Genomic DNA, 23,109 nt, shown 5'->3' with positions numbered 1-23,109 from the left:
GGCAGAAGGCAGCTAGGGTAAGAGTGCCTTCAGTCCTGCCAGGTTCAGCAAATGTCCTGCCTTCAGAAACCTCAGCGGGCAGACAGGCAGGTGCCTGCTCAGGAATACGGCATGACCCCATCCCCAGGGGGACATACCCAGCTCTCCCCACAGCCTCCGGGGACTGCGGACTGTGTCCACAGCACTGGCAGGGCCTTCTTTTCTCCCAACATTTTGGCATTTTATGGTTTAAAAGCAAAGCATTCCCCTAAGGGCAGCCTGTTCCCGCACCGGGCTTCCGTGGGAGTGAGTGAGGCTGGTCTCCTGAGGAAAGTGTGATTCTCACCGGGGTCAGAGCCCAAGACGAGCCAGGAGGGCGCTTACCCCTTTGGGACATCTTGCCCTTGTCCTTTCTGTTTTCTCTACTCAGGCCTCTCCCCTGAGCTGAGGAAACCAAGAGAATTCTTGTCCTTTTGGATAAAGACCTTTTCCTAAGATTGTTCTTTCCTAGAAATAAACATACCTTATTAAGATATTTTGGACTGGCCAGGCGCAGTGGCTCACGCCTGTAATCCCAGCACTCTGGGAGGCCAAGGCGGGGTGATCACGAGGTCAGGAGTTCGAGAGCAGCCTGGCCAACATGGTGAAACCCCATCTCTACCAAAAATACAAAAAAACTAGCCGGGTGCGGTTGGGCATGCCTGTAATCCTAGCTACTTAGGAGGCTGAGGCAGGAGAATTGATTGAACCCGGGAGGTGGAGGTTGCAGTGAGCTGAGATCGTGCCACTGCACTCCAGCCTGGGTGACAGAGCGAGACTTTGTCTAAGGAAAAAAAAAAAAAAAAACATATTTTGGACTGATTTTGTGTGTCCTGATGCAGTTTTTCTTTGTGCATTAGACATAGTTAAACACACAGTGCAGCCAAGTGCAGGGCCACACCGCCTCGCCGCTCTCTTCCCTCACAGAGCCAGGCACTACAGCTGCGGGCACAGGAAGCAATGGCCTGGAGCCAGAGGGGGCAACGCTAGCCCAAGGGCAAATGGGCAACCCTGTGCGAAAGGCTTCGGCAGCCAGACCATCTACTTTAGAAGAAAGGTGAAGAAAAAGCCCCCAGGAGAGGAAGCAGCCCCTAACCCAACTGACAAGCAATCCTTTCGCAGAGACAGAAGGGCCTTCAGTGAATTGGTTTCAAAGTGCTTGATTTCTTTAAATCAGAACAATTGATCATTAGAGAACTGATTAAGCTACAGCCGCTGTTGAATAAAAGGTAAAAATAAACTCCTTCATTTGAATTCCAAATTCAGGCTTGGAGGTGACCTAGCCATGAGGCAAACTGGCTGTGGGTGGACAGGGCTGCACACAGAGCCGGTGGGTGGACGTCACCTGAAGTCTTCTCTCCTCCCAAAGTGTGGGTGCTGGGACCCCAAGGGCGCAGTGTGAATTTCCCAGCACTTAACACCACGATAGCCCAGGTACAGAGGCTGCTGAGGGGCTGGTGCAGGTTCTCCAAGGGCCACTGCTGTGCCCAGAATGAGCCGCTAGTTCCGGATCAGGAGGAGCAGGGGCTGAGGGGGGGGTCCCAAAGGAGAGACCGGTTCAGGGGCAGCTGCAGTTTACCAATGGGTGCAGAGGTACTTTGACATTTTAGCCACAGGCACAGCCCTACCAGTGGGTACCAGCTGTTGTGACCAGAGATGGCAGGGGTCAGAGCCAGTCCTGGGACCCAATTTCTCCCCTCATCTGTCACCTGGAGGGGTCACCAGGGCCTAATGAAGACTTTTGAGGTTTCTTAGACACGAAAGAATTACAGTGCCTCTCCATATGGAATTCAGCAGAACTCTCACCTTTTAAAATGGTCTAGTAGACACAAAAGGACATTTACAAAATATGTGTAAGTGTAAAAAACAATACAGCGAACTTCTGTGTACTCACCACCAGCTTAGAAGAAAGGTAACGTTCCCTTTGAAGGACCTTGAGTGACCCTTCTCTTCGCCCCGTGTCCCCCACCCCCACTTCAGAGGTGACCACCTTCTTGAATTTTACATTTACCACTCGTGTGTTTCTTTATAGTTTCACCACCTTTGCATCCCCAAACAATATATTTTTTAGTTTTGCCTGTTTTGAATTTTATATAAATGGAATCATACTGTCTGTATTATTCTATAACCTGCCTTTCCACTGAATGTGGTATTCACCAGACTAAGAGCTATAATCCATTTTTCCCGCAAGCATTCTGTTCTGTTGTAGGATTAAACTACAACTGATCTCTGTATCATCTGCTTGGTGGATGGGGGAATGGTTTCCACTTTTTGGGCTATTACCAGAGTCCTGATGCCCAGCACAAGTTTCGCTAGTGGGTATATCCAGGGGAAAATCCCTGGGCCACCAGAAATGTACACTTGCAACTTCGCTGGGCAATGACAAATTGTTTCCTCAAGTGGTTGTACCAGTCCATATGCCCCCCTTGTAGCATACAAGCTTTCTAACGGTTTCACAGCCTTGCCAACACTTGATGTTGTCGGACCTTATTTTCCATATGGATAACCAGCATAATTTATTGAACATCTCCTTCCCTCACTGGCCAGCAATGCCAACTTTGTCATACATTAAGGTTTTTGTTGTTGTTGTTGTTGTTGTTTGTTTCTTTGTTTGTTTTGAGACAGGGTGTCACTCTGTCACCCAAGCTAGAGTGCAATGGTGTGATCTCAGCTCACCACAGCCTCGACCTCCCGGGCTCAGGTGATCCTCCCACCTTAGTCCCCCGAGTAGCTGGGACTACAGGCGCCCGCCACCATGCTCGGCCAATTTTTTTTAAGTTTTGTAGACACAGGGTCTCACTGTGTGTTTCCCAGGCTAGTCTCAAACTCCTGGGCTCAAGTGATCCTCCTGCCTCAGCCTCGCAAAGTGCTGGGATTCCAGGCATGAGCCACTGTGCCCGGCCCGCACTATCTTAAATATGGCACCTTTATAATAATTTTTAGAATCTGCTGAGGCAACTCCACCCACCTCCTCCTTCTCTATGAGTGTCTTAGCTATGCCATTTGTTCTTCCATATAGATGTAAGAACCACCTTGTCAAGCTCCATTTACAAATGGCATTTAGATTACAATTACGTTCAATCTAAAACTTAAATTGGGAAGAACTGGCATGCTCAAAACCTTGATTTTTCAGAAAATCCTGAATATCCAAGGTAATGGCAGCCCCGTAAATCTGAAACTCTCAACAGAGCTTCCGAACCAAAATCATTTTTAAAAAGCAAGCACAAATAAAACCACCCAAAACCCATGTCCTCAGCATAATCAGAAGACAAAGAGCATTTGAACTTCAAAGTACCTAAAACAGATCAAGTCACAAGGATGGGGAAATAGATCCTCACAGGAAATACAAAAGGAAACAAGTGAAGCAAACCATATACCAAACAACAACACAACCACCTTGAAAGAGAAAAAAACTCAGCAAGCAGCCTGACCACGGTATGGGACTCTGTATCCTCAAGGGAAAGACAAAAAGGACTCTAGACAAACCTGGAAATCTACATAGTTTTCTTCTTTGCAGAGACATGAGTTGATGATTCTGAAACTACTTTCCAAGTATTCTAGGACTGAGCAAATACATAAATATATTGTGGATAATGGGAGCCAACTTTCTCAGCAAGAGGGAAAAATTTACCAACCAAGAAGTAGGAGGAAGACTAGAATGGACCTGGTGCGGTTGGGTTGAAATTGGATAGGTCAGTATGAACTCATGGTAGATAGATACATAGACAGATAGATGTGGGACTGTATATACATATATATACATATATGTATCTGCATATATGTATGTATTCTCTATGTGTGTGTAATTTCCCAGTAAGCTGCTAAGTGCCATTATCCACTCAAAATGAATCAGGGATCCTAGGAGAAATGGCTGATTCCAGAAAAGGAGACCAGGGAAAGTCAAGATGAGCCTAGAATACCCTGTTCTTCCAGAAAGTCAGAAACCCCCGAGTCCACACCGATAAAAAGAAATAAGTATAGTTGTACACTGAATAATGACATTTTGGTCAAAAACAAACTGCACATATGACAGTGGTCCCACAAGATTATTATACTGCATTTTTTTTGAGATGGGGTCTCGCTCTGTTGCCCAGACTGGAGTGCAGTGGCATGACCTCAGCTCATTGCAGCCTAGACCTCCCAGGCTCCACCAATCCTCCCACATCGGCCTCCCTAGTAGCTGGCACCTGCCACCACGCCTGGCTATTTTTAAACTTTTTTGTAGAGATGGGGTCTCACTATGTTGGTCAGGCTGTTCTTGAACCTCTAGGATCAAGTGATCCTCCCGCCTCAGCCTCCCAAAGTGCTGAGGCTACAGGTGTGAGCCACCGTGCTCGGCGTATAATACTGCATTTTGACTGGACCCTTTCTAGGTTTAGATACACAAATACTTACCACTGTGTTATAGTTGCCTACATTATCATGCGGTACAGGTTTGTAGCCCAGGAGCAATAGGCCATATCATATAGCCTGGGAGTACAGTAAGCTACACCATCTAGGTTTGCGTATGTGCACTCTAGGATGCTCGAACAATGATGTAATCGCCTAACAACACTCTTCTCAGAACATAGCCCCATCATCAAGCAACACATGATTATAAAGGGGGAGAAGAGAAGCTCTTTCTCACAGAATAAAGCCAAATAATAAATGAAGAAGGAATGATGGAAATAGGAAATCGCCATTTGGCAACTATTGTAGTAATGAGTTTCAAGCAAAAAATAATCAATGAATGAAAAAACTTGTGGGAACTGGACAGCAGAGACACCTGGAAGATGCCACCTTAACCACATGATCAAAGTGATCATCATCAGCAATGGGACAAGGGGACCGGCGTCATGGCCTCCTGATGCCATACACAGAGAGGGATGCAGCACTTCTGAGCTATTCCCATGGAAACTGCAAAACCTGGATGGAATCATGAAGAAACATCAGCCAAGCCCCAACACACAGAAGTGCTGCAAAATCACTGGCCCCTTTGCTCCTGAAAACTGTCAAAAGCCACGAAGAACAAAGAGCTGGTCACGACTTAAGGAGACTAAAGGGCTAGGTCAACTGCATAGAACGTGTGATCAGAGGTGCTCCTTTTCTGGAAAGAACTTTATAGAAAAGATATTATTGGCACAATTAACAAACTCTAAGGTCTGTAGATTATAGTTTTTTGTTTTTTTTTTTTTTGAGACAGAATCTTGCTCTGTCACCCAGGCTGGAGTACAGTGGCATGATCACAGCTCACTGCAGTGACAAACTCCCAGGCTCAAGCAACCCTCCTACCTCAGCCTCCCCAGTAGCTGGGACCACAGGTGCACAACTACATGCCTGGCTGAATTTTTTTTAACTTTTTGTAGAGATGGGGTCTCACGTATTACCCAGGCTGGAGTGCAGTGGCACGATCATGGCTCACTGCAGCCTCCACCTCCTGGGGTTGTGATCCTCCCGCCTCAGCCTCCACAGCAGCTGGGACCACAGGCGTGCACCACCACACCTGGCTAAGTTTTCTTGTATTTTTTTGTAGAAATGGAGTTTCACCATTTGCCCAGGCTGGTCTTGAGCTCCTGGGCTCAGGGATCTGCCCACCTTGGCCTCCCAAAGTCTAGGATTGCAGGTATGAGCCACCGCGCCTGGGAAACACTTGTTGGTGTCCGTCCTTTTGAATAGAGCCATCTTAGTGTGAAGTGGTATCTCATGTGACTTTGATTTGCATTTCTCTGACGACTGGTGATGTTGAACATCTTTTCATGTGCTCATTCGCCTCTCCTACATCTTATTTGGAGAAATATCTATTCAAATCTTTCGCTCACTTTAAAAATTGGGTCATTTATCTTTTCAGTGTGGGGTTTTGTGAGGTTCTTGATATATTCTAGATACAAGTCCCTTATCTGATATATAATTTGCAAATCTTCTATCTCATTCTGCAAGTTTTCTTTTCACTTTCTTGATAGTAACATTTGCAGTGCAGAACTATTCAATTTTGATGAAGCCCAATTTATCTATTTTATCTTTTGTCACTTGGACTTTGGGTATCACATTTAAGAAATTATCGCCTGACCTAAGGTCATGAAGATTTACACCTACGTTTTCTTCTAAGAGTTTCATAGTTTTGGGGCTCGCATGTGAGTCGTTAATACATTTTGAGTGAGTGTTTCTGTATGGTGTGAGGTTGGAGTTCAGCTTCATTCTTTGGCATGTAGACATTTAGTTGCCCTAGCACCATTTATTAAAGAGATGATTCTTTCTCCCATTGAATGGTCTTGGTGCGCTTGGCAAAAATCAATTGACCATTGATGTGTGGGTTTATTTCTGGCCTCTCAATTCTACTCCATTGATCTGTAAACCTTTTCTTATGTCAATACCATGCAGTCTTGATCCTCGTAGGTTATCCTAAAGTTTGTATTTGATAATCCACTATGGGTCTATTTCTGCTGCTTCCATTCATATTGCCTTCACTCTTCATATGCCTAGTTATTTTTATTGTTTGCTGAACATTTCAATTGCAGACATTTTTATAGTGATAGCTTAAGGACGAGGGCGATGTCATCTTCCTGCAGAGAAGATGCCACTTGACTGTCCCAGCTTCTGAAGATGCCAGCAATCTAAGATTAGTTGCCCTAATCCAGTTTCTGGTATTGAGAGGCTAAAAAGCCAGCTAAAGTACTAGGAGACTCTTTCTATTGCTGGATCACCTTTACTCCTAGGGAACAGCCCTACAGGGTCCCCACCAAAATGAGAGAGATGCACCAGGGTGCTCCATGAGCAGGTCCTGGTTCCTGTGCCTGTCCTGCTAGCCCCAGGAGCCATCAAAAGCCCGGAACAGTTCATACTCCCCTCGTTCTCAATCTCTAATCACCCTCAGGGTGTGAGCAGGTGCAAACACTGGCCTTGCCTCCCTAGCATCCTGCCCTGGAAGTTCTTCATCCTCTTTTTGCTCTATGATGCCTTCAAGCAGATGACTTTCATATTTTTCCAGTTTTTTAAATTGCCCTCAGTAGGAGGGAGGCACAAATTCACTAATTTATCATGATCACAAGTGGAAGTCCTTCACTGAATTATTAAATTCAATTACCTTATTTTCCACTTTTAAAAGTATAATTTGGTCCATTTTCAAATATCCTTGGTTGTTTCATAGAACACTGCCTTTTTGATATTTTCAACCCCCTCTTCGATTTCTCTCAATGTATTAAACACGCTGACGTTATGCTCTGTAGCTGATGATCCCAGCTTTGGCTGTGGGAGCTGTGCTCTGCTGGCACTCACCCATAGAGCAGTTTCCTTTTTTACTCGTGTGTTTGGATTTTTTGACTGGATATTTTTCCTTCTCAGATCTCACAGTGGGAATGCCTTGAGACCTGGTTGAAGGTGGTTCCCTCCAGGGAGGATCTGCATTGCCTTCTGACGGTTTTCCGGGGCACACTAACCCAGAACTTTTTTTTTTTTGAGACAGGGTCTCACTCTGTCACCCAGGCTGGAGTACAATGTTGTGATCATGGCTCATTGCGACCTCCAACTCCTGAGCTCAAGCGATCCTCCTGCCTCAGTCTCCTGAGTAGCTGGGACCACAGATGCCACTATACCCAGCAATTTTTTTTTTTTGTAAAGATTGGGGTCTGTCTATATTGTCCAGGCTGGTCTCGAACTCCTGAGCTCTAGTGATCCTCCCATCTTGGCCTCCCAAAGTGGAGGGATTACAGGCATGAGCCGCCACACCTTGCCCAGAAGTATTTAAACTGAATTCTCAGTTTGAGGAGTTTATGGCCTATCTAGGTGTTGTAAATCCCAGCTGCAAAGCCACGTGGTGCTGGCTTGTGAGTACAAATACTCAAGAGGAGGTATTTACCCCTCCCCCTCATGCCAGGCTTGGAAATGAGCAATTCTCCTTGAGGCCTGGTGATGAAGAGGTAGTGGTCGACATTTCCAGTTCATCCTGATGATGATAACACCTTTTATGGTCCCACCTTCATGCAGATGGTGGTAAGGGGGGTGGTTCCTTTTAGACTTCTCATTTTGCAAGTCTTGGGCCTTGTCTTCTGTCCCCACAATCCATGAGGCCATGAAAACTGAAGCCCAAAGTCACTAGGGTCTGCAAATGCCCAAGGGTGACAGTTAGCCCCACTGTTCTGGTTACCTCTCGGAGTTCCTGCTTTGACTTAATTTTTGGACTCTGGGAATTCCTTACTTCTTTGCCATATCACTGGTGCATTTAAAAAAAAATGATTTTAAGGTCAGGCATGGTGGCTCATGCCTATAATCCCAGCACTTTTGGAGGCCGAGGCAGGAGGATCACTTGAGCCCAGGAGTTCGAGACCAGCCTAGGCAACAGAGTGAGACCCCCGTCTCTATAAAAAATTAGCCAGGCGTGGTGGCACCTGTAGTCTCAGCTACTCGGAAGGCTGAGGTGGGAGGATGACTTGAGCCCAGGAGGTTAAGGCTGCAGTGAGGCAAGATCATGCCACTGCACTCCACTCTGAGCAACGGAGCCAGACTCTGTCTCAAAAAACAGAGAGATGATTTTAAAATATTTTCTTTTCTTTAGCATATTTAGTTGTTTTCATCAGAAGGGTCATGCAGAGCACCTAGTTTATAGTTGTAATGAAAACAGAAATCAGTTTTTACCTTTTGAAATGTTACAAAACTGACATGCATGCTCACATAAAAACAACTTCTTTCTTGGTTTTCTCATTGCGAAAATCTGGATACATTCACCAAAGATGAAACTCTCTCTCTCTCTCTCTCTCTCTCTCTCTCTCGGTTTTTTGTTGAGGAGGTGGCCTTGTATTTTTCTTTCATAGATATTTTTGCAATAATAATTACACATTTACTTATTACGTGTGTCATTAAATGACTATCCCCCCACTTGATAATAACAAGACCACATCTGTTTGGTTCTCTCTTCTATCAGTTAGGATGAGAGATTCGGGTACACAGATGACAAACTATATATATATATATATATGCATATGAATGGGGGAGAGGGAGGAAGGGAAGGAGTCCTACAGACCTAACAAGGACAGGTGATTATTTGTAATAGCAAAGTACTGGAAACGACGCCACCATCCATCAGCTGGGCTTGTTTGAACAAGCTGGGGCTGACCTGCGTGTTGGAATACTATGCAGCTAGAGTCAGCATGCTGCCTGGGGCGCCCCCAGCATACCAAGATACACCCAACAGTGAGGCACACAACAATATGCCATTTTTTTGTATAAAAATGTGGGGATAATGAATGCACATATGTTGTTTAATGAAAAATGTTTTCCATAATATAAAAAATCAGAAAGAAAAATCACTGCCATCCCCAAGAATCAAAACAAACAGAAACAGATGAACCAAACAATATAAAAGTTGGCGGCATAATCATATGTAGAAGTATTTCAAGTGTCTTGAAAACACAGTATTTTGGTTGACTGGACACGGTGGCTCACACCTGTACTCCCAGCACTTTGGGAGGCCGAGGCGGGCAGATCACCTGAGGTCAGGAGTTCAAAACCAACCTGACCAACATGGTGAAACCCCATCTCTACTAAAAATACAAAAACTAGCTGGGTGTGGTGGTGCACACCTGTAATCCCATTTACTCAGGACGCTGAGGCAGGAAAATTGCCTGAACCTGGGAGGCAGAAGTTGCAGTGAACCAAGATTGCAGCACTGTACTCTAGCCTAGGTGACAGAGCAAGACTCTGTCTCAGAAAAAAAAAAAAAAAAGAAAGAAAAGAAAAGATGGGAAAAGCAGTATTTGTATTGTCCACACCTGGCGGGATACATGTGGGTTTTTGAAACATGGTCTTGCTTTGTCACCCAGCCTGGAGTGCAGTGGTATGATTACAGCTCACTGTAGCCTTGACCTCCTGGGCTCAAGTGACCCTCTTACCTCAGCCTTCTGGGTAGCTGGGACTACAGGTGCACACCACCACACCCAGCTAATTTTTTAAAAATTTTTGTAGAGATGGGGGTTTCACTCTGTTGCCCAGGCTGGTCTTGAATTCCCTGGCTCAAGTGATCCTTCTGCCTTGGCCTCCCAAAGTGCGAAGATTACAGGCATGAGCCACTGTGCCCTGCCCCTAATGGGATAAGGATTTAAAAAATTACAAAGAAATCTGAAATGGTATTCAGTAATGCCTAAGTGTGGTCTCTCTGAATACATTTCCCCCTAAAAGGACCTGGGGTTCCTTGGAGTGATGTATATATGCAGGTCTGGAGTGGAGAGTGGAGAAGATGAGACCAGGACATCCTGCTGGGACTGCAGCAAGGGACATGGAAGCCCCCTCCAAGGCACCCCCACTGGCCAAGAGCACCAAGAAGTGGAAGGATGGCCATGGAATAAAGCATGTGACATATGTCAGAGTCAGAATATAGGGATTCTTTGTTTTCTTTTGTTTTGTTGTGCTGTGTTTTGTTTTGTTTTGTTTTTTGACAAAGTCTTGTTCTGTCGCCCAGGCTGGAATAAAGTGGTGCAATCTCGGCTCACTGCAACCTCCACCTCCCAGGTTCAAGCAATTCTCCTGCCTCAGCCTCCCAAGTAGCTGGGACTATAGGCATGCACCACCATGCCTGGCTAATTTTTTTTGTATTTTTAATAGAGACGGGGTTTCACCACATTGGTCAGGCTGGTCTTGAACTCCTGACCTCAGATGATCTGCCCGCCTCGGCCTCCCAAAGTGCTGGGATCACAGGCGTGAGCCACCGCACCCAGCCCAGAGTCAGACTATTCTTAACAATGGGTCACTTGCAGAAATTGTTGGGGACTGGCCTGTGACTCTGAAGGGTGATGTATAGAAGGAACACTCACATGGCTGTCTGGCTTTTCCTGCCTCGCCTGTGTGTGTGTGTGTGTGTGTGTGTGTGTGTGTGTGTGTGTGTGTGTGTTTTATACTTTAAGTTCTAGGGTACATGGGCACAACAAGCAGGTTTGTTACATATGTGTACATGTGCCATGTTGGTGTGCTGCACCCATTAACTCGTCATTTACATTAGGTATATCTCCTAATGCTATCCCTCCCCCCTACCCCCTCCCCACAATACGACCCGGTGTGTGATGCTCCCCTTCCTGTGTACAAGTGATCTCATTGTTCAATTCCCACCTATGAGTGAGAACATGCGGCATTTGGTTTTCTGTTCTTGCGATAGTTTGCTCAGAGCGATGGCTTCCAGCTGCATCCATGTCCCTGCAAAGGACACGAACTCATCCTTTTTTATGGCTGCATAGTATTCCGCCTCACCTGTTTTTTTTTTTTATGGTGACCAAGCAGTCGATGAAGGAAAGCTCTTCTGTTACAGAATTCCAACTAGGAAATGCCGGAATAATTACAGAATCGAAAAATCACCATTTTTAACCCTAAATAATGGATCTAGGTGCTAAAAACACTGGGCAAAGGGACACTAGAGAATTCTATAAAGGCCAGATCAGGCTGACACCACCTGAATCTCCTGATCAGTCTTACCATCGTCAAGAGGTACATGAAAAGGGGCTCAGCATCACCAGCCATTAGGGAGACGCAAATCAAAACCACCGTGCAGTGCCATCACACACCTATCCCATGGCTGAACTAAACCACAGCAGATGTCAGAGTGGGTGTGGAGACACCAGTGCTTACCCATTGCTGGTGGATATGACAAACCGGGCAGCCACTCGGGAAAACAGTTGGCAGTTTCTTACAAAAACACTCATCTGTAAAGGGGTAGCACAGGGGGCTTTGTGGTGAGGAAACCGTTCTGTAATTTGATTGCACTGGCAGTTACATGAATGTACACAGTGATGAAGTTGCGTAGAGACGTACACACACGAGTGCACGCACACAGGAGACACCTGAGCATGGACATCGCGTCCGGGTTCCGGTCATGCCTCGGGCGTTCAAGTAGCCAATGTCAGAGGGACCTGTGGGGAGGGGCCACAGCTTCCCAGGCACTTCTCGCCGAAGTCCTCGTGAATCTAACGGTTTAAAAAGAACAAGTTAAAAAATATTCCAGCAGAAAAAAGAAAAGTATAAATGAAAAATATGGGCAAACTATTGATGCCAGTTGATGGATCCACAGGGTTTCATGAACTCTCTCTTTGTTTATGTTTGAACTTTTCCATGATAAACCATTTTCTTAAGAGTCACCGCGAAACAAGTGTCTGTTGAAGAAGTGAAGCATTCATGAATAACTGCAGTCCAACTCTGTCCTTCCAGAGATAATGCAAGCAAGATCCCGCAAGGGGAGATGACTGCTCAAGGTCACGCGGAACAGTCAAGGCTACTGAGATCCCGTCTAGCTCTTTCTTAATGTTTGTTTTTAACTTTATACAAGCAGTACATTATTTTTAAAGGAAAAGTGACCATAAAGTGAGGGCTGTTACATAGGAGGGGGGAAGGGCAGAGGGACACCCAGGATGCCAGCTTTGCCCAGGGGCAGGGGCAAGGCCGACAGCCTCGGGAGGTTAGAGGCTCTGCTGTGAAAGGGTTTCTGCAAGATGAAATCACTCGAACGCCGGCTGTGTTTGGACATCTTGAGAGAACATTTCCACACACGGATGGGGTCTAGGGTTGAGTTCGTGATACATGCAAACAGCAAACCCAAAGGACAATGATTAACTCCTGGGAAAACAAAATGCAGCTTGCATGGCCCCACCATGAGCGGCATTTATGTGGCCGCATAATTTCCAAGCATGGGGATGGGAAGGGGTAGAACAGCAAAGGTTTGGGGGATGGGACTCATGGAAGCCTTCGAGGAGGCCCCCAAGAGATGGGCGGACCTTTGTCTTGGCACACTCCTGCCCCCACATCCTTCGCACCCCAGCGCTCCCTGACACCACTGCACCCGCCGCCCCCACCACTCTGCTTCCTGCCAGCCCTCCAGATGGCCTGTCCTTGCCCCCTGTGTTTGCTCCCTCCTGAGGTCAGCCCCTCTGCAAAGACACTGGCCTCTCCCCTCTGGCTAGGTTAGGTCAAGGACTTGGCCTCTCCAACGCCCACTCCTCTCATTCACAAACAGGGGCACCCCAGGCATCAACCTGTACGTGAGCTCAGCCACAGACACATCCGGGCCCCCAGAAGGGCCCTCAGCTCTAGGGTGACAGAGCGTGTGGCTTTGGCGGCTGGGCCAGGAGGAGGGAGGGTTCCCCACTGCAGGGCTTAGCCCTGTCACACTTCGGCAGAGAGCAGCTGCCCCGTCAGCATCCACGTGCTGCTGTCCTCAGAAATGGGGTGCCTGTCAGGGTGTGCTGGTCCTCAAAAGATGTGTCCACGTTCTGGAGCCTGTGAGTGGGACCCTGTTAGGAAAGAGAGTATCTGCAGATGTGATGACAGTCAGGCTCTCGAGATAAGCTCAGTCTACATGATGGGGCACAGGGGGTGCCAAATCTCATGACAGGCATCCTTCTGAGACACAGGAGAGACAGAGAGGAGAAGGCCATGTGGAGATGGAGGCAGAAATTGGGGTGATGCAGCCATGAGCCAAGGAAGCCTGGAGCCCCCAGGAGCTGGAAGAAGCAGGAAGGATCCCCCCAGAGACTCGGCCCTGCGCACGCCTAGATCTCACACTTCTGGCTTCCAGAGCATGAGGGAATCGATTGCTGCTGTTTGAAGTCCCAGGGTCCATGGTCGTTTCTTATGGCAACCATGGGACACTCGTTTGGTGAGAAAAAGCCCCTTGAAGGACACGAGTGGTGGGTGCCATGGATCAAGGGCCGCCAACAAGTCAAGCCCCAGGGCCACTGGCTGGGCAGACTGGACCCCACAGAACCAAGCCACATGGAACAGCCCCGACCTGAAGGACAGGTCCCTGTCAGAACTGGCTCAGGAGGAACTCACCGACTGCGAACACCAGGCCGGGCTGGGAGGAAAGCTGGGGACACAGCCAAGGTTGGGGAGGGACAGGCAGACTGGAGCCCCCTCCAGCTACACCCTCTTGCTCACAGGACCGCGCCTCCTAGCCAGACTTCTGGAAAGCCTGGTCCCACTTGACAGTCACCCGCCCCAACCAGGTGTCACTCCCTTCTCCTTCACCCCCTTTAGACAGTTCCCTCTGTCTCCCATGACCCTCCTCCATGACCCTGTCTCCATGACCTCTGGCTTCAAGCAAGGGGGAGGGGCAGGAGGGACTGGGATGGCCCAGAAACCTGTTCTCAGAGGCTGGCACCGTGAGCGGGAGAAACAAAGGGCAAAACCAGGAGACACCAAATGTAGGTTAACTGCAAGGAAGGAGGGAAGGGAAGGCCATGACGGAGACGTGGAGCCTGCAGACCGTGGGCCAGAGGTTCCGTTGTGCAGACTCACCCCACTGAAGGCTGCAGGCTGGCCAGAGCCCCAACGCCTCACAGGCCTAGGGAGCCCGGGCTCACCATGAAGCCCAGTAGCCACAGTTTCTGGGCCCCAGGGAGGTCTCATGGCTGCACCGGGACTGCCACCCAGGACCCCCCAGGTGCCACAGGACAAGAGGTTGGCGAGTCAGGAACCTGCCACAGCCATGCTCATGCTGAGGGGCTCAGAGGATGCCTGGGCCCAGGTGCACCCTGGCTTGGAATAACCTGACCTTCATTCAGGTAACCTTCCGGCTCCCCAGCTAGGTTGTCAAAGTCATGGGGACAGCCACTTGGTCGAGTCCACTCTTCTATCACCAGCACAGGTGCTTCAACATGTGTTGAATGAATGAATGAATATATGAACAGGTCCAGTATTTCCTGCAGGGAGCAGAGTGCTCTGGGCAGCCTCTGAAATGAACGACTGTTGCTGAGGCATGACTGGTGTACCCTCCCCTCTTTGAAGGGTAGATGGGGTACCTGGGGGAAAGAGCCTTCTACTCACTGCCCTGGAGCCATATCTCTTCTTCATGGTCGGTATTCTCACACCACCCTTCCAGGCAATGGCCCAGAAGCCACTTGCAAAGTGGCCACTGCCCGGCAGGTCAAAAGTCCAGGGAGTGAGACAGGCCCTGGCAGAGCCAAGGGAGGAGAAAGAGCTGGAGTGTGAAGGTGGGTGAGGAGGGGCTGGGGAGGAAGAGTGGGGGTCTGGGAGTGGGGAGATCCCCTCTCCTCCCTGAGTCCTCGCCACCCCCTCCCAGTCTGGCTGGCCTGGCTGCTCCCCAGCTCCGGTCTCCCATTCTCCTCTTGTCCCAGGCTGGTCCACGACGGGCAGGCGAGGTATCCGGGGCACAGGGGAGCAGGCGCTGTCCCACAGCTGTGGTCCTGTCCGCTGTGCTGGGGGCACCTGCCAGGCCAGAGGCAGCTCCCTCCTGGGGACAGGTCAGCAGCAGGCCCCCAGAGGCCCAGCAGGGAGGTCCAGGGTGAAGCCAAGGTGTCCATGGGAGGCAAGAGAGTCCCCCAGAGGACTGAGCCAGTGGGAGAAGACCAGGCCAAAGGGGGCTGTGGGCCACCTTCACGGCAGGGCAGGGGCCAAGGCGGCACCTTCCCCCAGGGCTAACTGTGAAGCTACATGGTCCGAAGGAGGTAGAAGGAGAGTGGGGGGGGCCTCCTCTGCCTTGGGCTGGCTCAGCTGACCCAGCTGGCTGCGGGATCCTGGGGGCAGAGGCCTTTCCCACATGTGCATCTAGTTGAAAAAGGAGGTTCAATGAGTTTACGTGTCCTGATCTGGAGGACAGAGACATTAGGAATCTGCATTTACCAGATGCTAGTGTCCCCTTCATATACTGAGGGCTCAGCACTCCCATGTCCCAGCCTTGCCCACCCAGCCCTGGCTGCTGGGAGCTGAGCATGAGTTAGGAGCCCCCTCGGCCCCTGAGAAACCAGAGCTCAGGGGTTTCTTTTCGTCAGAGACCCTGGGCCCTGGCCAGGAGCACTTAGCCCGCAGCAAGGATCCCTCAGCAGGCCTGTGCTCCCAGGACGAAAGCCGTCCATCCGGGGCTTAGGGGAAGGGTGGGGACACCGCTCAGGGAACTCCAGCTGCAGGGAGCAGGGCCCCCAGGGGGCCTAGTGCAGGGACAGCTTCGGAGCCCCTTTTCCCGAGCAGAGGCAGGGAGGTGCCCAGTGGCCTTCGGCTGTGTGTCCTGGTGCCCAAACTTGTCCCTTCACCAGGGCGCTGTGGCTGGGGCCTGGGCTGTTGACACGTTGTGGGGTGACTGGTAGGTGCCCCCACCAAAAGATACACATCCACATCTTAACACCCGGGCCCTGTGATCAGGGCCTTATATGCAAAAAAAGGATGTCTGCAGATGTCATTAAATTGAGGATGTGGAGATGAGAGCAACCTAGAGGATCCAGGGGGACCCAAATCCAAGGACAGTTTCCTTAGAAGAGACAGGAGAGACACAGAGAAGACCATGTGGAGGCAAAGGTGGGGAGTGCCCGGGGCCCCCAGAAGCTGGAAGAGGCGGGAGGATCCTCCCCCAGAGCCTCCGAAGCGCTCAATTGTGGACTCCGGCCTCCAAAACTGGGAGAGTCAATTCCTGTTGGCTGAAGCCAGACAGCTTGTGGTCATTTGCTGCGGCAGCCCAGGCCACTCTGACACGAGGGAATGGGCTGAGCCCAGAGTCTTCCTGGGCTGTGGAGGCGGGGGATGGGGGGACCTTTGCACCTGCATCGTCCAGTAACCTGGTGGGGGCTGGGGCGACCTTGGGAAGGCAGCTCCCGTTGTCCTTGGCTCATTTCCAGACAGCGTGAGCGGCCAACCTGCATGGAGGCTGGGGAGTGAGCCCCTTAGGCCGGGGGCCCCTGGGAGTGCACCCCACTTCCACCGCAAGAGGAAGAGTCATGTGCACTGGGCTGCGGGTCCCACACAAGCCTAGAAATGGGGGAGCAGGGGCCGCCGTGTGCCCCATTGTTGGCACTGCGTGTGCAGACACATTGGTGGTGGAGGCGGCACTGCGGTCAGCTGAAGAGCACGGCGCCTAGAGCAAGTGAAGACGACCTTGACAAGCCCGTGATCCTGTCGGGAGATCAATCTCCCTTCCAGCATGTTTTCAGTTTTTTACTGTAAAGAATTGCAAACACACGCCCAGCCTACAGAGGATGACAGGGCACACCGGCCCCGCCGGCGGTCCTCACACGGCCCTCTCTCCTCTCCACTCCCCTTACTGTGGCCCCGAGGCCTCGGGCCTCCTGAGAGAGGCATCTCCATCTGCCTTAAGTAGGGACAGGGCCTCCTGGGCAGCAAACCTGGATTCAGAACCTGGACGCTTGTCTACACCAGCCAGGGCTGGAGGTTGGCCCCAAACTCCAAGAATCAGCCCCCTAGACCTCCACTGGGTCGGGTCAAAGTCAGTATGGGTGGGAGGTATTCGCAAGATCGCCATGCAGGAAGTAGGGTCCCGGAGAGAGGACAGGCCCAGACAGCCATCGCCGCAGGCATCTGCCCACATGGAAAGCAAGGCGGTAAGCAGAGGCGATGGAATGTGTGTCAACACCGTGCAAAGGGCCAATGTGGCCGGGGCTGGGGCAGCGAGGGCGGCAGCCGGGGGCCTCAAGGGGCGGGCAAGAGGCCCGGGAGGCTGGGACTGCCAGGAAGTAAGCCAGCTGCTCAGCCTGGGGCGCCCTCCCCGAGGCCTGCCTGCTCCCTACCAGCCAGACTTCTAGCCAAGCTCCAGACCCAGGAACCCAGCTGCCCACCTAGCATCTCACGGGGATGGCCTTGCACACCACACACCTCCACCCAAGTGTACATGCCAAGCACTTGAGCAATTTCTGATGCCGGGCTCCCCTGCCCCACCACATCTATAGTGGCTCCAGGTGCGGTTGCCTCTTCTCTTCACACCCCTCCCGGGAGCACACACGCAGGCATGTAGGCTGTTCCGAGGGATTCTGGAAGGCTCTGGCCCTTTCTCCTTCAGCAACCCCCTAACGGGCTGGGTGAGGGGTGAGCAGCCAACACACATACATGCATACACACACACACACACACACACACACACACACACACACTGGTCTCTGCATTTCATGTAAGTGTGAAAATCGTTTGCTCCCCAATGCAGGTAACATGGGAGGCTGGGCCCTGCAGCCCTGAGGCTCTCTACACAAACAGATCCTGAGACAGGACAGCCTCAAGGGGCCTGTCAGCCTGTGGCCAAGTCAGACGGTCATGTCCTGTTTGCCCTGGGAGGTGACTGGTCCAGAGGTGGGCCTCCCCGTGAGGACTCAACTGGTAGGGCCAGCAACAGGCACTGAATGCTTGTAGGCCCAGTTGTGGGCCAGGAGACCTCCCTCCCTCCCCCAGCAGGCCTGCCCCGGCAGGCTCCTCTCACTCACACTCTGGAGGGTACAGAGGGCCAGGAGCAGGGGGGAGGGGCAAGGGAAGGGATTAGTTCCAGGCAGCCAGCTAAAGAGGGGTCCAGGAGCAAGGCGGCACTGAGGGGCGCCTCCAAGGGCCAGCAGCATCAGGCTGACAAGGAAGCATACGTGAGCACACATTCAGAACACACGGGAGTGCCTGCCTGTGTGCCTGCAGGCAGGAGTGTGCAGGAGGCCATGTGAGAGCCTGGGGAGGGCTGCGCCAGTGAACAAGGCAGGCCTCTGTGTGTGTGTGTGTGTGTGCGCGCGTGTGTCTGCCTACCTGTGCATGTCTGTCTGTGTACACACGTGAGTGCATTTGTGCATGACCCAGGGGAGCAAGTGCGCTCTGCCTCAGGGACTCCAGGAGTGGAGCTGGCATTCTGGAAGCATCTTTAGGCTCTTGAACAAAAGGGCAGCCTCTGCTGTCTCCCTCCCCGCAGCTCCCTCTTCTGATGCGGCAGCCGTGTGGCACATCCATGCTCTTCAGCCTTCAGCCTCATTTTTATCCGGAATATCTACACACTTGCGTGCACACGCACATGAGCACACGCACAGACGCCCTGTGGTACAGTACACTCCAGGAATACTATGGACCCTCTTTCTTTCTTTCTTTTGAGATGGAGTCTTGCTCTTGTCGCCCAGGCTGGAGTGCAACGACGCGATCTCGGCTCACTGCAACCTCTGCCTCCCAGGTTCAATCAATTATCCTGACTCAGCCTCCTGAGTAGCTGGGATCACAGGCGTGCACCACTACACCTGGCTAATTTTTGTATTTTTAATAGAGACGGGGTTTTACCATGTTGGCCAGGCTTCTCTCGAACTCCTGACCTCAACTGATCCAGCCGCCTCAGCCTCCCAAAGTGCTGGGACTACAGGCGAGAGCCACCGCGCCCGGCCTACGGACCCTCTTTCTAAGTCCCTGAGCAGGGGAAGCATTTCCGTGCCTCCATGCCCTTACCCATACTGTGCCCCCAGCCTGCTATGACTTGCTTTCCAGAGCCACCTGGTGAACTCCTACTTTGAGTGGCAGCTCAGTGGCCTGCCTTCTTCCTCTGCAGAACCAGTGGCTTTCCCTGGTCCTGTCTTACCTGTGGGTCTTATGAGCTACTTGTTAAAAGTGGATCACTTGCTCCTGATACCTCAGCCACCATCCCAGTAACTATCCCAGACCTAGATTGTACCCAGAATCCAGCTGAATTGGTTCATCCATTCACTCCACAGGCACGGATTGGGAGCTTACTGCATCATGCTTCTCCCTAAAGATAAGCTCTTAGTTAACACCACCAACCATCAATTACTATACCGGAAAACACACTCAGGAAAAACCATAATGTAGACCAGGATTTAAAGAAATGCCATTAATTAAGAAAAAACTAAGGACCTTGTTTCAATATCAGCCATGAACTGCCACTGCTTGTTAAATATGAGTCTGTGTCAGAGGCAGAATTAACAATTCACCAAACACCGCCTTAAGGAGTTACAAGTTTCTTATCAAAGCCTCCAGCCCCATTTGTGCTTCTGTTATATTGGCATTTCCAAGTGGATGAGAATGTTCACTGGTAGCTTTGTCCCTTTTCCATGGTGAGGGGCAGAGGGAAGTGCAGGCTGTCCTTCCTCTTCCTCAGTCTGGGCCTAGAATAGCTAAAGAAAGCAAAACTACCTCCTCTGACTTGAGTCTTTTTTCACTGAGACCCTCTTCTGTTGCCAGGCCCCAAATATCATGAAAACTGTAACTGGTTAAAAAAAAATCACCTGCATAAAAATCTTTAAAATTCATTTTGGCAACAAAGGTGTATATGATAAAGGGTCATTCCACCAAGAAAACATAGCAATCTTAAATGCATATACACGAAACAACAGAGCTACAAAATATGTGAAGCAAAAACTAGTAAAACTGGAGGGCTAGGTGCAGTGACTCATGCCTGTAACCCCAGCACTTTGGAAGACTGAGGCAGGCAGATTGCTTGGGCTTAGGAGTTCAAGACCAGCCTGGGCAACATGGCAAAACCCCATCTCTACAAAAAAAAATGTTAAAAACTAGCCGGGTGTGGTGGTGTGTGCCTGTGGTCCCCAGCTACTTGGGAGGCTGAAGTGGGAGGATCACTTGGGCCTGGGAGGTTGAGGCTGCAGCAAGCTGTGATTATCCTACTGCACTCCAGTCTGGGCAACAGAACCAGATCCTGTCTCAACAACAAACAACTCTAACAAAACTGGAAGGGGAAATAGACAAATCCACAATTACAGTTGGAAATTTTAACACACTTCTCTCAAAAATTGACAAAACAACTAGACAGAAAATCAGCAAATTATAAAATAACTCAACATCACCATCTACATTGGGCACATCCCAATATAGATTATATCCCAGGCAAACCTCAACAAATTTAACAGAGCTAAAATCATACAGTGTGTTCTCTGACCACAATAGAATCAAATTCCAAATGAATCACAGAAAAATCTCCAAACACCAGGAAAGTAAGCAACATGCTTCTAAATAACCCATGGGTCCAAGAGGAAGTCTAAAGGAAAAACTTTTTAAATACACCAAAATAGTCAAAAACAAAACTACAAAACAGGAAAATTTGTGAGATGCAGCTAAAGCAGTGCCCTGGGGGACATTTATAGCACAAAAAGAAAGGCAATTGTTTCTCTCCCTAAAAAGGAATCAATTTCTCAGAGGCAGGTTGGTACATGGGAGAGGGTTGACTTGAACAATATCTGGAGAGCAGAAAGCTTTCAAAAAACATTAAAACTTGAATATATCAGGAAGCTGGAAGATGCTAGAGCACTTACATTTACTTTCCTGGATCCAGACTTCACATTGAAGAGTTGAATTGAACTCTGGGTCTACCTCCAGCTGGCTGAATTAGTCTGAACAAGTCATTCAGATGTGCAGAGTCTTCATTTCCTCATCTGTGAAATGCTAAGGCCCTCAACTTCACAGGGATCTTTTCGAGTTAAACGATAGAGCACTTAAGAAAACTTCCTGAAACTCCCGAAGCATTGCATTCATTTGCTAGAGCTGCTGTCACAAAATCCTGCACATGGTGTGTGTGAAAACAGCACACATTTATTCTCTCCCAGCTCTGGAGGCCAGAAGTTCAAGATCAGGGTTTGGGCAGGGCTGTGGTCCCTCCGAAGGCTGGAGGGAAAGGTCCGTCCCAGGCCTCTCTCGTGGCTTCTGTCAGGTTGTGGCTGATCTTCGGTGTTCTCTGGCTTGTGGATCTCTGCCTCCACAGCAAGCTCTATACTAAACTATACTAAGGCTCTACTAGAAAACGTTAGCCTTGTCTCTATTGGAACCTTTGAGATATATACACATGCACACACACACACACACACACACACACACGTATATAGCTCAACCTTGGTTGCGTCCTTGCCAGTCGGCCTACGTGGCTGAGAGGCATTCTGCTGTCCCTGTTCCTGTGAAGGTATATGCACAGCTATGCGTGGACGCAGCGTGGCTGCTCTGGCTCTGGACAGGGCCAGCTTCGTCACTGCCTCCAGCCCCATCTCACCCAGGGCATCTGCAGCCCTGGGAGCAGCCAGGCTCTCAGCGCACATCTCTGGGCCAGCCCAGGAGGATTCGGGCAGTTTCCGGAGCGCCTGGTCCCTCACAGAGGCGCACTCTGCCCGAATCCTTCCTCCCAGATGACGAGCACTCACACAAGACTTCGGTTTCATCAGTAACGAAGGCCTGCAGCTGACTGGTCACAGAATTCGAGGCAGAGGTGTCCCAGGGACCACCATTGTGATGACGTGGCAGTTGGCCCTCCTCCTGCCCCTGCCCCCACTTATTCCTCTAGCGCATGCCTAGCCAGCGCCTGGGGGGTAGCCAGCACGCCTCAGGCCAGGCCAGCTGAGGGAGACTGGGAGGCCTGTGGCCAGCCTGGCCCTGGCAGCCACACTCTTTGCTCTCTGAGATGGCGCACAGCCACCTGGAGCATCATGAAGCCATGAAGGGTGCCCGGGTGCCATTAGAAGGGAGCAGGGCTAGGCTGGGACTGGGCTGGGAAGGCCGGAGGGGCCCCCGACAGAGGTCAGCGTGCATTTAGAGAAGGGGACTCAGAAGGGACTCAGCGGGCTCCCTGGAGCGGAAGTGGGGACAGGTGGGCAGGTGAGGAGCAGCGGGAGAAAAGGCTCAGTGCCCTCAAGTTTTGGGGCACACCAGTGCACAGGAGAAAGGGATTCCACAGCAGGCCCATGAGCCTCATCCAGGAATTCCCAGTCTTTCCAAGACGGGACAAGGCCACAGAAAGAACAGGGGCCACATGGTACACACCAAGATGAGGGTATGGGGAGGACCTGTGCAGGGAGGGGACTGTGGGGTGTGCCTCGAGTGCCACCTGCGGGCATGGGCCTCTCTGGGCCCCAGTAGCCTAGCCAGGCAGAGAGCCGCCCCAGTTTGCCATGCTCCACTCAGAACTCGGTGCCCAGTGCAGTGGCTCGCACCTGCAATCCCAGCACTTTAGGAGGCCCAGGCAGGAGGATCGCTTGAGCCCAGGAGTTCCAGACCAGCCTGGACAACATAGAAAGACCCTGTCTCTATTAAAAAAAAAAAAAAATTAATTAGCCAGTGGGTGGTGCGTACCTGTTATCCCAACTACTTGGAGGGCTGAGGTGGGAGGATCGCTTGAGCCCAGTGGGTTGAGGCTGCAGTGAACCGTGGTTGATCCATTGCCTTCCAGCCTGGGTGACAGAGTGAGACCCTGTCTCAAAAATAAATAAATAAATAATAACCCACCAGAAATCTGTGCCCAGGCCCAATGCCAGGCACACTGGTGCACAGAGGCATCTGCAGCGCCCATGCCCTCACCAGCCGGCTGATGTCACAGGGGAGCTCAGGCTCTTTAATTCCTTCCTTCCTGGTGTGTACACACATTGCTATGGCCCCATCCCA

This window comes from Colobus angolensis, unplaced genomic scaffold (genome assembly GCF_000951035.1).
Source record: "Colobus angolensis palliatus isolate OR3802 unplaced genomic scaffold, Cang.pa_1.0 Scaffold402, whole genome shotgun sequence".
In the NCBI taxonomy this organism is placed as follows: Eukaryota; Metazoa; Chordata; class Mammalia; order Primates; family Cercopithecidae; genus Colobus; species Colobus angolensis.
Note: the sequence above shows the minus strand (reverse complement) of the source record.